Below are 15,230 nucleotides of genomic sequence, written 5' to 3'. Positions count from 1 at the left end.
AATAAAAACACGTTTTCTTACCATTCTACCCATATATATTTAGCTATGACCGGGGACTTTAATTCGCTATCAGAACACCACGAATGCGTGTTATATTACATAGAGGATATTTGTTGTAATGTTGGATTCGGTGGATTACGATTTTAATTCACGAGTGATCATAGAAAATTATGCGTCACTCGTGAAAATATATATTTTCTATTATCACGAGTGAATTTAAATTGATATTCCACCGAATCCAACAAATTTTCTTTCTATTTTATGCTATTTTTCACAGTTTATATACATCGTTTAAGAGTTTAACTAAAGAATTTCGCTGGGATAATGACGTCGTTTTGTAAAAAAATGACGTCATTTCACAGTAAACAGTGAAATTTATCGATAATTTTCACTGATAATTTTCACTGTTTGAAACAGTGAAATTATCAGTTTTAATTCACTGATATTTCTCTATAAACCACCGTAAAGCATAACATAAAATGTAGTTTAAACTCTATACGCTTTTCTTTTAAAGTATCGTTAAAATGCGCTAAAATGCTTTACAATAGTTACAGTTTTTACCACTGATTAAAATAAGCGAAAACATACTTTTATCATTTTCCTCAGTAAGGAGTGTTAGTTTCTTTGTTTAATTATGATACATTCATTCTTTTCTCAATCTATGGCATGTATTGTTATTTACTAGTATTGACGTTTTATAAAAACGTCCATTTAAGCATTAAGTGTTAGTACTTTTTCAGACCTTGCAACTAAGAACAAATACAATTAAATTCTGCGATTTTTTTTCTTCGATAAAAATTACCCGTAAAGCTACTTTCCAATTTAGGAAACATTTCAAATTTCCAATTTTCCGCCCGCAAGGAAAAAAATTCTCGTCAATTTCGTTCCAAAAACTCATTATCTGTAAGTAGGCTAATACAATATGATACAGAAAATTCCTGCAAAAAAAGGCAGAACGAAGAACATTTAGATGGGTTTTTGCAATTACGAACCATTAAAACAAACATGATTCCCAGTCTGGAGCTTTCACGACGCGAATTTTCCCAATTGTATAATGCGTTTTCGCCATTTTTCCCAACTCACGTTAAACCTCATCGTCGGATTATTCGGATACCCAAGTTCGACCCATTCCGTTACTCTCCATTTATCGATTTAATGCTGGAGAGTAACGGACTGAATTAGTCGTGGGTATCCGACGATGGTTAAACCTGTACTTTTCACAAATGTGCAAAATCGCTGAAATTTTACCAGATTTATTTGACCGCTAAGACAAATAGAGTTTTACTGACCACTTATTCTAAATATCATGACATGAAATGATCGATATTTACAATTTATTTACATAAAGACTAAACAATGAATATCATTGCATCCGAAACTCGCACCGTTGCTTCAAAAATAGAAATACCTTACCTTTATAACAACTGTCAGCCAAAGTCAACACATCATATCCAATACTACAGTACGTGAATAAACCTCAAGCGCTTTCTATCGGATTTATAACTTACCCCGTACTGAATCACGCTCTAGATATTTGCACGCGTTATCTTACACGACGGTTAAATTACATGCACATCGGGACTGACATCTATGGCGTACCATTTGGTTCGAAAGGCTATATAACCTTCTAGGTAAACAAAAAATTGTACTTCGAAGTACATATTGTACTTCGAAGTAGAAATATCAAATACACTTCTAAGTATATATTTGTACCCCGAAGTACAATTTGTACTTCGACGTACATGTTTGTACTTCGACGTACACATTTTCTGACCTGCCAATCAAAACACTCGTCTCTTGAACCGCTTTACCTTCTGATAAATTCATAATAAATGTTTAAAATCTCTATTTTAATTTAAGACAAAATGAACAAAAGATATCAAAATTGAATCAAAAAAGAATTAAAAATAAGTATCTACTTGGCGGTATATATTTTAATGATTGTGATGTTGGTTGGTTTGTTTTAGAGAAGTTATAATTTTTGTGACGCTTCAACCAATTCGTCGATAAGTTTTGACAAGTATCAGTATCAGCTAGATTTAATTGACAGTTATATATATAACGGTGACAGCTATATTTGACTGCTAAATGATGCATAAAAGATGCATGAATGCATGACAATCTTACTTTTGTATAGAAACACAAGAAACTTCAACAAATTAGGACCACATAATTGATGAAACGATGCCAATCTTTTGATGTGTACCAAAAAAAACACACTTCACCGATGAAATTGAAATTAAAATAGTATTATCTATTAATATGAAATTAATAGTCAAATAGTTTTAATGGATTATGCAATTATTTCATCGGTAAAGTGCACATTTCTTTGCAGATCGAAACGTTGGCATAACTTCATCAATAATGTGGACTCATTTTGTGCAGTTTCTTGTGTTTCAATTAAGGCGTCTTCTGATTGGCTAACACTCAAGGGTTGGTAAAAACTGTACCTTGAAGTACAATTGTGTACGTCGAAGTACAAAAAATGTAATTCGACGTACATTTGTACGTCAAAGTACATTTTTCATTTTACCTAGTACAGTCCTACTCGGTTACTCCTTTCTCCATAGATTCAACAAGAATATGGCTAATCTATTTAACTGTTCAGGGGTCATTATCAAAGTGGTGTGAAACGCTGATCACTGTTAGACGTGATAACATGATGGTGGCCATATCTAATTACAAGATACTGGTGTAGAATGCTGAGAATTCAGAGGGTTAAACATTGCTCACACACTAAATGAATAATTTGATTGTAGAAAAATACAGGGGTATGCAATTTAATAGGTATCAAAAAGTTAATATTAATTAACTAAAGCACATTTTAATAAAGAGCATCATGCTTGTATTTGAATGCTGGATTAAAATATAAAGAACAGATCAGAACTTGTACATAGTTTATTATTGAATTGATCAACATATTTATTAATATTAATTAAACTATGTTATGGAAAGTATATATATATACACACTTGGGGACTTTTTTAACGCATCACTTTTCAAACTTGAATATCTAAGTTATGAGTAAAGATATTGATTCAAATTTGTACAATCATTTGACTAAATATAGACTATTTAGTCAAATAAGCTCACGATAAAATCATTCATCCTTGACGAATGGACGCTTTAGCACGTGGGGTAGGTGTGGTTCCATATTTTTGCACGTGGAAATGTTGAAACGCAATTTAATTCTAGTTTTATTTCAATTGAATTAATTTAAGTGGATTCTTACACAAGGAAAACATAAAATTAATTTACAAAACAATATAGCTTGTATGAATATTCAGGAGCGCAATCGCCCACTTTGCATTTTACAGGCTACCTTTACCACTTGCTAAAGCGTCCGATCGTCACGGATGAATGATTTTATAGTTAGCTTGCACATATTGTAGTCAAATGACCACATATGCAATTTTAAATAAAAATATTTACTCATTACTGAGATATGTAAGATTTAAAAGTGTTGCGTTAGAAAAATCACCAAGTGTAGTAAAAGGCGATATACATGTTATTCCAATTTAATTTCAATGTCATAATTCTAGGTAAGTTTTTACACATGAAAAACATAACATCAATTAAAGAAAACAATATGGCTCGTATGAATATTCAGGAGTGAAACGGCTCAATCTGCATGTTGCAAGCCGGTCAGTTATTAATACGTGTAAGTTTTTGCGTTTTACTTTTCACATTGTTATTATTTAAAGTTGTACGAGTTTGCGAAATTGACTTTTGAAGTGACGTATTTAATTTGTTCAGTTTTAGATTTTGTTGTTTTTCAATTTCAATTAAATTTTCAGGAATAATCAGATATGTGTTGAATTATTCTTGGTCCAAACACAAGCCGTTCAAATTTAAGGGAGATATATATTGATCTGATTAGGTGATGCGTTAGAAAAGTCTCCAAGTGTATGCGAACAGTATACAATGATCTCAGAGCATAATTATAATTATGATATATATTATCAAATTATTCAGAAGTAAACAATTGAATATTCCTTATTTTTTCAATGTGCAGCTATAAATGTTCATATAAACAAGTTGAAATAGCATAAATAGTATGGCACATAAATTTTATAGAATTCTTGTCAATTTATAATAGAAATTTATAATTTTTATAGAATGATAAGCTGCTATATACATGTATATTTAGTACTGTCATGATTGTAACCCAAACTTTTCTAGCAAGGAAATTTCATGGAAAAAACATAAATTTGTACTCCAAATACTTCACCTTTGTAATTCACATAACAAATGTTCACATAATATACATACCGGGTAACTATGTTACTAATCAGTAAATTAAAAAACAAATTTTTTAACAATCAACTTTACAAGAATTATCAACATGGGTATCCAGCATGATATTTGCTAGTGGAGTGTTGAACTGGTCTTAAAATACCAAAATGTCGTCAACATGAATTTTCCAAATATAACACCTGGGTTCATTTATTATCGCCAAGCAGGTTGTTGTCATCCTAACAGGGGAGTGTGCTTTATGACCACAGAACAGTTAACACTAATTAGTTCTGCTGATAAGCTGATGGCTTAAATCTAGCCGTCCTGGGAGTAACTTGGTAGGGGTGAGTAGATCTTGTTGACTTTTGACCCAAGTGGTACGCCATAGACGTCTATTATAGATTAATGCTCTTTGGTGTTGAGCATCGAAAGAAGAACACGTCTAAAGTTTCCAAGATGTTATCTTCCCACTAACCTGCTTGGCGGCGCTAAGATTGTTTATGTATACCTATTCGTAAATCGATTGTCAGCCTTTTTACGCTTTCTGGCTAGCGCGGTGGTTTTAAATATTCTACGAAATATTCGTTGATTTTGAGTGTTTATGGGCTTTCAATAGAACTATCATTCGAACAAGCACTTTGTATCTCGTTAAATCTATGTAATCATATCACATCTATCAAATGTTGGCTATTGCTAACAGGAACACTGATTTTTTATGGGTTAACTTTATTTTACAAACTATTGTGCGAAATATTTGTTGATTTGGAGCATTAATGTGTCTTTATATATAAATGTTCTACACGACTCATCATATTATATGATATATGAACATCGATCTGGGAAAACTAGGCTAAATGCATGAGCTTTAAGTGTCATCACAGATTAACCTAAGCAGTTCGCACGGTCTAATCAGGGAGTCACTCTCCGCTTTACTGGAATGTTGTTGTTTACACGAAGTCTCTTCTAACGGAAACTCCACTTAATGCTGAAAGTTTCTGCCTGATTAGCTAATCTGGGACGACACTACGCAGGTGCATTAAGCGTAGTTTTCCCAGAAATTTAACCATCAAAACATAATAATCATACCAGTCTAAGGTATGTGAGCATTCTCTGAATTTATTGATGGCGTTTCGACTGTCTCAAAATTTGGGAAACGCTATATTAGAACATGTTGTTGGGGCATTATACCTTACTTCTATTGACTAAATATGATGTAAATCAATGGTTATGTAAGATTTATCGTACCTGCTTTTAGAAAGTCGCCCAAAGAATCACAATACAGTAAGACTCAAACTCAAAACTAGCGGGTCGTTGTGTTTGTAAGTATCAACATATATAAATTTTTTGAGATGCAAGAAAGAATTTTCCAGTAAATTGACATTATTGTTATACGAATATGTTTGCATCTTTTCTTATTGTGCTTCGTGGGTTAATGCATTGGGGCATTTAGTATGAGAGAATATTATAATTTTGATGGATTAATTCCGTAAACAAGGGAAATGTAAAACCACACCGTTATTTTTGAATGGAATTTAGTTTTTATTGCACTTATTTGTTAGAAATATAATTTGAGGTCAATGTTGTGTGATTGAAATAATATCACATGTTATTATTACACATATGTATTTAGATCATTTACAGATTACCGTTGTATGTGTCAACGTCGTCATAGCCGTTGTAAACGTCTCTATGAACGTCGTCATAGTTATCGTACTAATACTCTTAGCCAAACACGTTGTAGATATCATTTTTCACGATGTCTTTGTTGTCCCCGGCGTCGTAGGCGTCTAGACGCAATACAAGTTAAAATTGTGACGCTTTATGACGGAATCCGGATAGGGCCAAGTTGAGCGTCGCGTGTCGACCTTCGAGGAGACACACGACATTCAAGCAACATTCTCTCGACGCTCGATACGACGCGCGACAATCATGCGACAATCAATAATTGGGTTTTTAGAAAAACAATATCGCAGAAAATCTCGACTGAATTGTCGCGCGTCGTATCGAGCGTCGAGAGAATGTCGCTTGAATGTCGCTTGAATGTCATGTGTCGACATTCGAGCGCGACACTCTAGAGTAGTAGTCAACATTCAGTCATTGTTGCGTGATTGTTGCCAGTATGGTCGTTTGGGTTCACGCTATTTTACACCCACGTGTTAGTGTTCAAGCCACATTAAGATGTTTTTTCGGCTGAAATTCCATGCAATAAAAACATGTGTTCTTCTGGTTCTAAGCTCAGGATGGAAGCCCATATTTTTCGTTTTTGTTTTTATATTTAATATGCTATTATGTATAATAGAGTCAAGGAGTTTAACTTCGTTTGCCGTAAAACTATACCATCCTTATCGTAAACTAGGGTCGACTTCGACTTGCGCACTTTAGTCTGGAAACGGAAGTTGTAATACGCATGTTTGGTAAGGTAAGTGATGGAATGCGCGTTAGTTTGGATGGGTTATTTAAGAAAAACAGTATACTAACTATTTTGAGTATACTATCTCAAAACAAGAACATCATACAGTACCAAATTACATGGGAATACAAGAAAATATCGACGATTTTCGTGCACACTATCGAGTAACAAGACATTTATTCGATTTATTGCTTGAAATGTCATTTAGCTGTTTAGTTAAGCTTGGAACTTCATGTACATTTCCTGAATAATTTTGCTTCAAGTTCAACTAATTTTCCTGCGCCTGCTATCAAATAAATCATTATTTACTGAGATTTTTCTGAGTGTTTCTTTAAAAAATAATGTAAGAAGACTTAATGAATTATTTAATAAATACTATTGGCTCGCTCTGTAAAAACAGGTTTTAATGCATGATCTAAGTGTTGTCCCAGATTAGGCTGTGTAGTCCGCATAGGCTTATCAGGTGCGATACTTTCTGTCAAAACTGTCTTTTCGCTCATAGAAAAAATACGACAAAAGCGAAAAGTGTCTCCCTTATTAGCGTGGACTGAACATGCAATCTGGTAAAACAATTTACACGCATGCATTAATTAGATTATAGCCGTCTAAATGCTCTTTACTTTTGATTCATGACACAGTTACATGTAATAATTTATGATTTGTCCATTTTAAATGATGCATATTTTATTGTACTGTGTTGAACGATACTTTTATTTTAATAATGTGTCCACTCAACATTCTTGTAGTTATGTTTTGCTGTGTTATATAATTATATAATAATAAATAAAATTTTAACACCTAGCTTCACTTTTCTTCATGTGATTTATTTATATATTTTAAACCAGAAGAACAACACAATCCATAACATAATGAACGCAAAACATGATACCCTATATTCACGGAACAAAACTATGTTTGACAAAATTCAGAATCAAGGTTCCCAATTTAAAAAATTTCCAGATCAAATTATTTTCAAGTTCCATCAATTATTTATCTATAAATAAACAACACTTGTATCATCGATATGTAAGGCTATTACAATAAATGGTTGTTAATAGAATGATAAAAAATTGAAAAAGTTACATAATCTACAGATTATAGAGAATTGTGCTTTGATTTCATTGTTCATGGCATAAAAACCAATATCATAATTATGATGTGCAGCTCGCACTCAACATTGCCATAGGCAGATAATACCTAAAAGAGTTAACAATTCCAGTTCATGTTATTGACTCTTGATGAAAAATCTGGAAAACGCATAGCGTGCAATGTTTATGCAGTTATTTGCTACTGCTGCTACTGCTGCTGTTGCTACTACTACTTCTACTGCTACTACTGCTACTGCTACAACAACTACTTCTACTACTACAGTAACTGCTACTATTACTACTACTACTGCTGTTACTTCTGCTACTACTGCTAATACTGTTACTACTGTTACTGCTGCTACTACTGCTACTGCTGCTACTCCTGCTACTGCTGTTACTGCTGCTACTGCTGCTACTGCTGGTTCTGCGACTACTACTTCTACTGCTGCTTCTGCTGCTTCTGCTTCTACTGCTGCTACTGCTGCTACTACTGATACTGCTATAACTGTTGCTGCTCCTGCTACTGCTATTACTGCTGCTACTGCTGCTTCTGCGGCTACTGCTGCTACTGCTTCTACTGCTGCTTCTGCTTCTACTGATGCCTACTACTACTACTACTACTACTACTACTACTACTACTACTACTACTACTTCTTCTTCTACTACTACTATTGCTACTACTGCTTCTACTACTTCTTCTGCTGCTAATACTGCTACAACTGCTTCTACTGCTATTTCTGCTACTACTGCTATTTCTGCTACTACTACTACTACTACTACTACTACTACTACTACTACTACTACTACTACTACTACTACTACTACTACTACTACTACTACTACTTCTACTACTACTACTACTACTACTTCTACTACTACTACTACTGCAACTACTTCTACTACTACTACTACTACTACTACTACTACTACTATTACTACTACTACTACTACTACTACTACTACTACTACTACTACTACTACTACTACTACTACTACTACTACTACTACTACTACTACTACTACTACTGCCACTACTACTACTACTACAACTACTACTTCTACTACTACTACTGCTACTACTACTTCTACTACCGCTGCTACATGTGCTACTACTGCTACTGCTGCTACACCTGCTACTGATGCTACTGCTGTTACTCCTGCTACTGCTGCTACGGCTACTACAGCTGCTACTGCTGCTGCTGCAACTGCTGCTGCTACTGCTGCTGCAGCTACTGATGCTGCTGCTACTGCTTCTACTGCAACTACTACTACTACTGCAACAACTACTAATACTGTTACTACTACTACTCCTACTACTGCTGCTACTGCTGCTACTGCTACTACTGCTGCAGCCGCTGCTACTACTACAACATCTACTACTACCACTTCTGCTGCTGCTGCTACTTATGCTGCTGATACTGCTGCTGCTGCTACTGCTGCTTCTGGTTCTACTGCAGCTACTACTACTACTACAACAACTACTAATTATGCTGCTGCTACTGCCGCTACTGCTGCTTCTGCTACTGCTGCTGCTGCTACTGCTACTGCTTCTACTGCAGCTAATACTACTACTACAACAACTACTAATACTGCTACTGCTGGTGGTGCTGGTACTGCTTCTACACTGCTACTGCTACTATTTCTACTCCTGATTCTGTTACTACAACAAGTACTGCTACCACTACCACCAGTCCCACTTCCACTACAACCAGTCTCACTACCACTACCGCTACTACTACTACTACTACTACTACTACTACTACTACTACTACTACTACTACTACTACTACTACTACTACTACTACTACTACTACTACTACTACTACTACTTCTACTACTACTACTACTACTACTACTGCTACTACTACTACTGCTACTACTACTACTACTGCTGCTGCTACTTCTGCTACTACTGCTACTCCTGCTACTCCTGCTACTGCTGCCTCTGCTGTTACTCCTGCTACTGCTGCTACTGCTGCTACAGCTGCTACTGCTGCTACTGCTGCTGCTGCTACTGCTTCTACTGCAGCTACTACTACTACTACAACAACTACTAATACTGATACTGCTGCGGCTGCTGCTGCTACTGCTGCTGCTGCCGCAACTGCTGCTACTGCTGCTGCTGCTACTGTTGCTGCTGCTGCTGCTGCTGCTGTTTTTTCTGCTTCTAGATGCCGCTATTTTATTAAAGCTAAACAAGTTACTATAACACCTTGTTTGCAGTTGAACGTTGACTGTATGAAAATCTGAAAGGCTATCAAGAATGAGGCTTTATTAAACGTATAATATAATGACAACACAACAGTAACAACAACTTATCGTGTAATGTTGTCAGATTAAAGCTCGGAAAACAATGCTTAATGTGATATATGCAATAAATTGATCATTGTTCAATATAGAAGAAAATGAAGCAATATGTTTAATTCATATAATACATTTAACATTATTGCACAATATAAATTACAATAATACTTTCGAACATGGTGAATCAGCTACTCAGTTACAAAATGGCGTCATGTGGTATAATGTAGTTCGATATCGCCATCCGCGAATTTCTCAAATCAATAATTTCAAACAATTACCGACTATTCAAATAGATAATCTTTCCATTTACATCAGTGTTTGAAACGCTTATGAAACTGTATCGAACTATTCTTTTCACAAATGAAAATAGACGCTACCCTATTCGTCTGCGTCAAGAATTTGTCGTAAAAATTGTGGTAAGCGTTAGATGCAGACGTGCACAACAGATTTAGTTCTGAATACAGATTTTTGAATGCAGATTTCTATAGAAACTCCTCACAGCAGTTACTTCCCTAGCTTCGCCCGGTCAGTAACTTCTAGTATAAGGGAAACCACTGCGTAGGAGATTGAGATTTATATTGCAGATAGAATAGTTTTACGAACGAAATTTGTTTTAGGTTATAAGAAGATTGTTTTACATAAAACGGTCTAAGAAAAATTCACTAAAAACGGTGTCAGCAATATTCTTGGAAGAAAACGTTAGAAAAATGTGTCCAAATAAAAAATTGTAGAATTACCATATACTATATTAAATAGAAATTTCGTCTGAGTTTTGATCAGGTAAGGCTTCATAATGGTCAACCGTATCATGTGCATTTTAGAAATGTAGTATAGGTTACGCATGCGCAATTAATTTCCTTTTATATTACATATAAAATAGTTGAAGTTCGATATCATTTTTTACCATGATCAAGCAATGACCAACTACATCATCATACATCATTGGAAAGATAAATGCATAATCTTTTGAAAAAATGGATGTCATTAAATTCTATACATTTCAACTCAAAATATTCACCTTAGAATAGGCAAACCGGTTTTGACAGCTGTGCAGGCGACCATTTTGGGCTCAAATAGTATGACCTACTTTCAAAGCCGGGAACCATCAACAGAAAAAGTAGAGCACACAAATGGCTTTTTTTCTTATTGCTTACAAATATACCTTCAAATTGATACCAAAACATTCCATTTGCAATGTATTTTACGAATCCTATGCAGCATGCACTAAACAATGTGTGCTAAGTATCAAACTGACTGCATGTAACCCTTAAAACAGGAGTTCCGGTTTGGGGTTATGTGACCTATATACCTTTAGCATAGGTGCGTTGCACCTATGCTAAAAATTACTCCCACACCGGTCGACATACGACACTTGCGCGATATTGGCTCGAGAGAATGTCGAGTGTCGCGCTCGAAGTTGGACACACGACATTCAAGCGACATTCAAGCGACATTCAAGCGACATTCAAGCGACGCTCGATACGACGCGCGACAATTCAGTCGACAGTCTGCGATAATTTTTTTTGTAAACCCAGCGCGATATGCGACACTCAAATATTGATTGTCGCATGATTGTCGCGCGTCGTATCGAGCGTCGAGAGAATGTCGCTTGAATGTCGTGTGTCGATCTCGAAGGTCGACACGCGACACTCAACTTGGCCCTATCCTGATTCCGTACTTTATTGCAGTGTATCTTCTTATTCTTATGTACACGTTCTTCCTCACTTTAAACTTCCTCAAATTATTTCTATATATGTATCACGCCAACATTCGATTTCTGCGCATGCGCATATCACGGACGTTGATATCAATTAACCAGGGGATAAGTAATTCGTTGGATGCATACTTATATTCGTTTGGATCCGTGTAGATACGGGTGAAGCTGACATTTGGAACATCTTAAGAAGGATGTCACTTTATAACAGTGCTGTAATTGAAGAATTAAACAAAGAACAATTTTATTGATATCGTAACATAAACTGAATAAATCGTTGTTACATTTTAGCTCCACATGATGAAGCTAAAAATGAAACAGGCACTGAACCCTCGCCACGTGAGTTGATACGTTTTTGTTTTTAGTGTTAGTGTATTACAAGAAATGACGAACCAAATATGCGTCTTGAATGAAGTGTTATCAGATAATATGAAATTCTTTTAATCGTGTATAATGTGGTAATATGTATGACATATATGTAGGAAATTCGACGTATTGATTCATAGATGATCGTATAATTTAGACGATATAACGAACGCGTATTTTTAATAAGTATACGCAATTTAAATGCAAAAGTGTGCATACTATTGCGATACTACGCGAACGATCGGGTATCATAATTCAGTTACTGTGTTTTGCCAGTTTATTTAGATTTATTTTAATTATTATAAGTTATTTATACAACGAATAAAAGTACGTGTTGTTCACAATCTGCTCAGTAAAACGGTCAGCTACAAATGTTCTAGACGAATGGAGTTTTACGACTTCTGTTACAAATGAATGTACCCAATATGTAAAAAAAATCTCACGTTTGAAGCCTTTAAATGTTTTAACGCATATGAAAAAACGAAAAGACTTAGAAATGTTATACAAATAATCTATGAAGTTGTGTCATCACAGGCCCTGATCTCTCAAACCCTATATAGTTAATATCGAACGGATGAACATGTAAGAGCAATACATACAATGGTTTATACGTTAACTTATCGTTCATAAATTAGCCAAAACATTCGATAAGGTATTCCGATATTTACAGCCGAAAGTGACCGAAGATTTTCCGGCAGTGTCCGGACGTGAGCCGATAATTCCCCACATCATTCACCAGACTTATAGGGACAATTTAATACCCGTCCAATTGCTGACTACGTTCGTTCATTTGTGGACAATCACCCGACATGGAAGTATCATTTTTTGACAGACAAATCCGGCCGGAAGCTTTTGGCAGAGCTCCATCCTCATTTGTTGAGTATCTGGAACGGTTTTGTAGAAAATATAAAAAGGTCCGACATGCTACGGCATTTATTATTGTACGAGTTTGGAAGTGTTAATGCCGACCTTGATATCGAGTCTCTGCGACCCCTGGATAGGGCTACAATAAAGTGTGCCTGAGTTGTTCCGGTAGAGCCGTTCGAACATTCGGTATTATTGTTTGGTATGCCATATGTGATAAACAATGCGATTATTATGATGTGCAAGGCTAAGCATCCTTTCTTCAAGCAAGTACTCAATAACTTAAAACAACCACCGAACATAACATGTAGAAATTCCGCGGATAGCGTTATGAAAACCACTGGCCCCGCTGTTCTAACAGGGAAATTTAACAAGTACATGGGAATTAAAAATATGAACACCGGGACAGCAAAACAATGCCCACTGGAGTAGCAACTCTCCATTCTTTCACAAGGGAGAAATGATAGAAAAAGACGATAAAGGCGTGTATGTTCCAAACGTGCACTGCTTTACAGACGAACTAGATATTAATTATAAAGAGATGTTCCCCGAAAATTGAATAGATGTTAAGTTATAATGTAACAATGACATGGAAATCAACGCATGTTTTGAATTAAATGAACGAGGGTTTCTCCGGAAGTCCATACGTTTCCGATTAATGCGCCACAAGTGGCCTCATACTTGGACACTTGGGAATAAAGGCGTCTGCATCAAAGATGAATTTGTACAATTGGGCACACTAGCTTCAAATTATAACATGAATTAAAAAATAACTATAATAATACTCCATATAAATGAAAACATTTACGGTGTTATTTCTTCATTTACCGCATGTATACGTTAATTGTAAATAATTAGATAATTTTATAAGACTGTAGAGTACGCGAACAAATATAATAATTAAGCAATTGATTTCATAATACCGGAAACACAACTTGATAAATGTTTACCTTTCCATAACAAATCATGCGTTGTTTATCAGGCAAAATACAACCTCACTAAACGGGTTTTACCCAAGAACTAACACACTAATCCAATAGCGGATGACATTGTTTGCTTCTATCGAAGATTCTAACATAAAATTAAGCGTGCACTAAAATCGATCTCGTTCAGACCTTATCTTGGTATAAAGTCAAATTATTTTGTTCCCATCGATTCCACCGTCTTCTATCATGAGGAGCCGATGTAAATGGAGAAGCTTCTAGGCTAGAGGCGGACTTAAAGAGTGCAGACATACTAATTAACCTATTTGTCTTTAGTATGCTTGTATCGCTTCGTTCCATTTCATAGCGCAATTTTTGTAATGAAATATTCAATAATTAAAGCGGGTATATACGATTTTTATATGTGCTGAATTGTAAAATATTGATACAAATATGTTATAAAACACACAATATGCAAGAAAAATGATACATTTAAGACGAATTTCATAAAATACAGCAAATACAAATTAGAGCCCCGAGCCGATTGTGACGAAGATAATTCGTAATTATTTTCCTACAATAACCGATGCATTCGTCTTTTTAGTAAGTGTTCGTGTGTCGTATGAATCGATATCGCTGCAGGAATTTCAAATGAACCGTTAAACTAAATTTAGATTCACATCGTACATGCATGATATACATGCTGGCGAATTCGGCTGCACAGCCTATTCGATTTCAGAATTTAATATCTGGCTTATTTAGCATTTTTCGACACATGTTCTTCTTAACTTTTATTTTAGTTTATATTGAAATATATGTATAATAAGTTTTTACACATTTTATATAAATAAATAAATATTTGACAAGATCGTATATACCCGCTTTAATAACATCAAAAACACGTAAACACCAAATCGAAAAAAGGCAAACTTGCTGATGCGGAAAAAAAACACAAGCAAATATCAGATTGTGTTTGTCGTTCTGACTAAAGAAATATATATGAATATCGTAAAGACGTTACTAAATACATGAAGTTTTCAAAATGTGTGCCTGAGTTTATGACACTGTATTTACATTGTTATGCAGTTTGATGTGATTTTCATGGTCTATTATGCTTAAATATTCCTTATCTCTTCCTTGCATATGTTCATAGTTTTGTTTTTGGTTTATTCGTGTTATTCCAATTGTGCACTATTCATATCTCGAACAATAATTCAGTTTTTTTTTTAAAGAAAGGTAGATAGATCCCCATGAGCCTCTTACTCGTTCTTCCATGTAGTAATTTCCCTTTGGTAATTCGAATGAATCAAGATAATTATGTAATG

General features: G+C 35.0%; 3 protein-coding genes across 16 annotated transcripts in view; 2 read left to right on the top strand and 1 right to left on the bottom strand.

Moving 5' to 3' along the window:
- The window catches only part of LOC127858365 (zeta-crystallin-like), a 274,122-nt gene extending 272,602 nt beyond the window's left edge, over window positions 1-1,520 (bottom strand). For 2 of the 3 annotated variants that reach the window (XM_052395433.1, XM_052395434.1), the window contains exon 1: window positions 1,414-1,520. The gene's annotated coding sequence lies outside the window, so the exon portion shown is untranslated. The remainder of the gene's footprint in view (window positions 1-1,413) is intronic. The other variant, XM_052395432.1, reaches the window with a different exon arrangement.
- The window catches only part of LOC127858367 (probable methyltransferase-like protein 24), a 264,328-nt gene that overhangs the window by 162,434 nt on the left and 86,664 nt on the right, over window positions 1-15,230 (top strand). The gene's annotated exons all lie outside the window — the stretch shown is intronic.
- Window positions 1-15,230, top strand: part of LOC127858369 (uncharacterized) — a 275,468-nt gene that overhangs the window by 218,211 nt on the left and 42,027 nt on the right. The gene's annotated exons all lie outside the window — the stretch shown is intronic.

Source organism: Dreissena polymorpha, chromosome 14 (assembly GCF_020536995.1).
Source record: "Dreissena polymorpha isolate Duluth1 chromosome 14, UMN_Dpol_1.0, whole genome shotgun sequence".
In the NCBI taxonomy this organism is placed as follows: Eukaryota; Metazoa; Mollusca; class Bivalvia; order Myida; family Dreissenidae; genus Dreissena; species Dreissena polymorpha.
The sequence above is the reverse complement of the archived record's forward strand: the minus strand, read 5'-3'. Positions and strand labels throughout refer to the sequence as shown.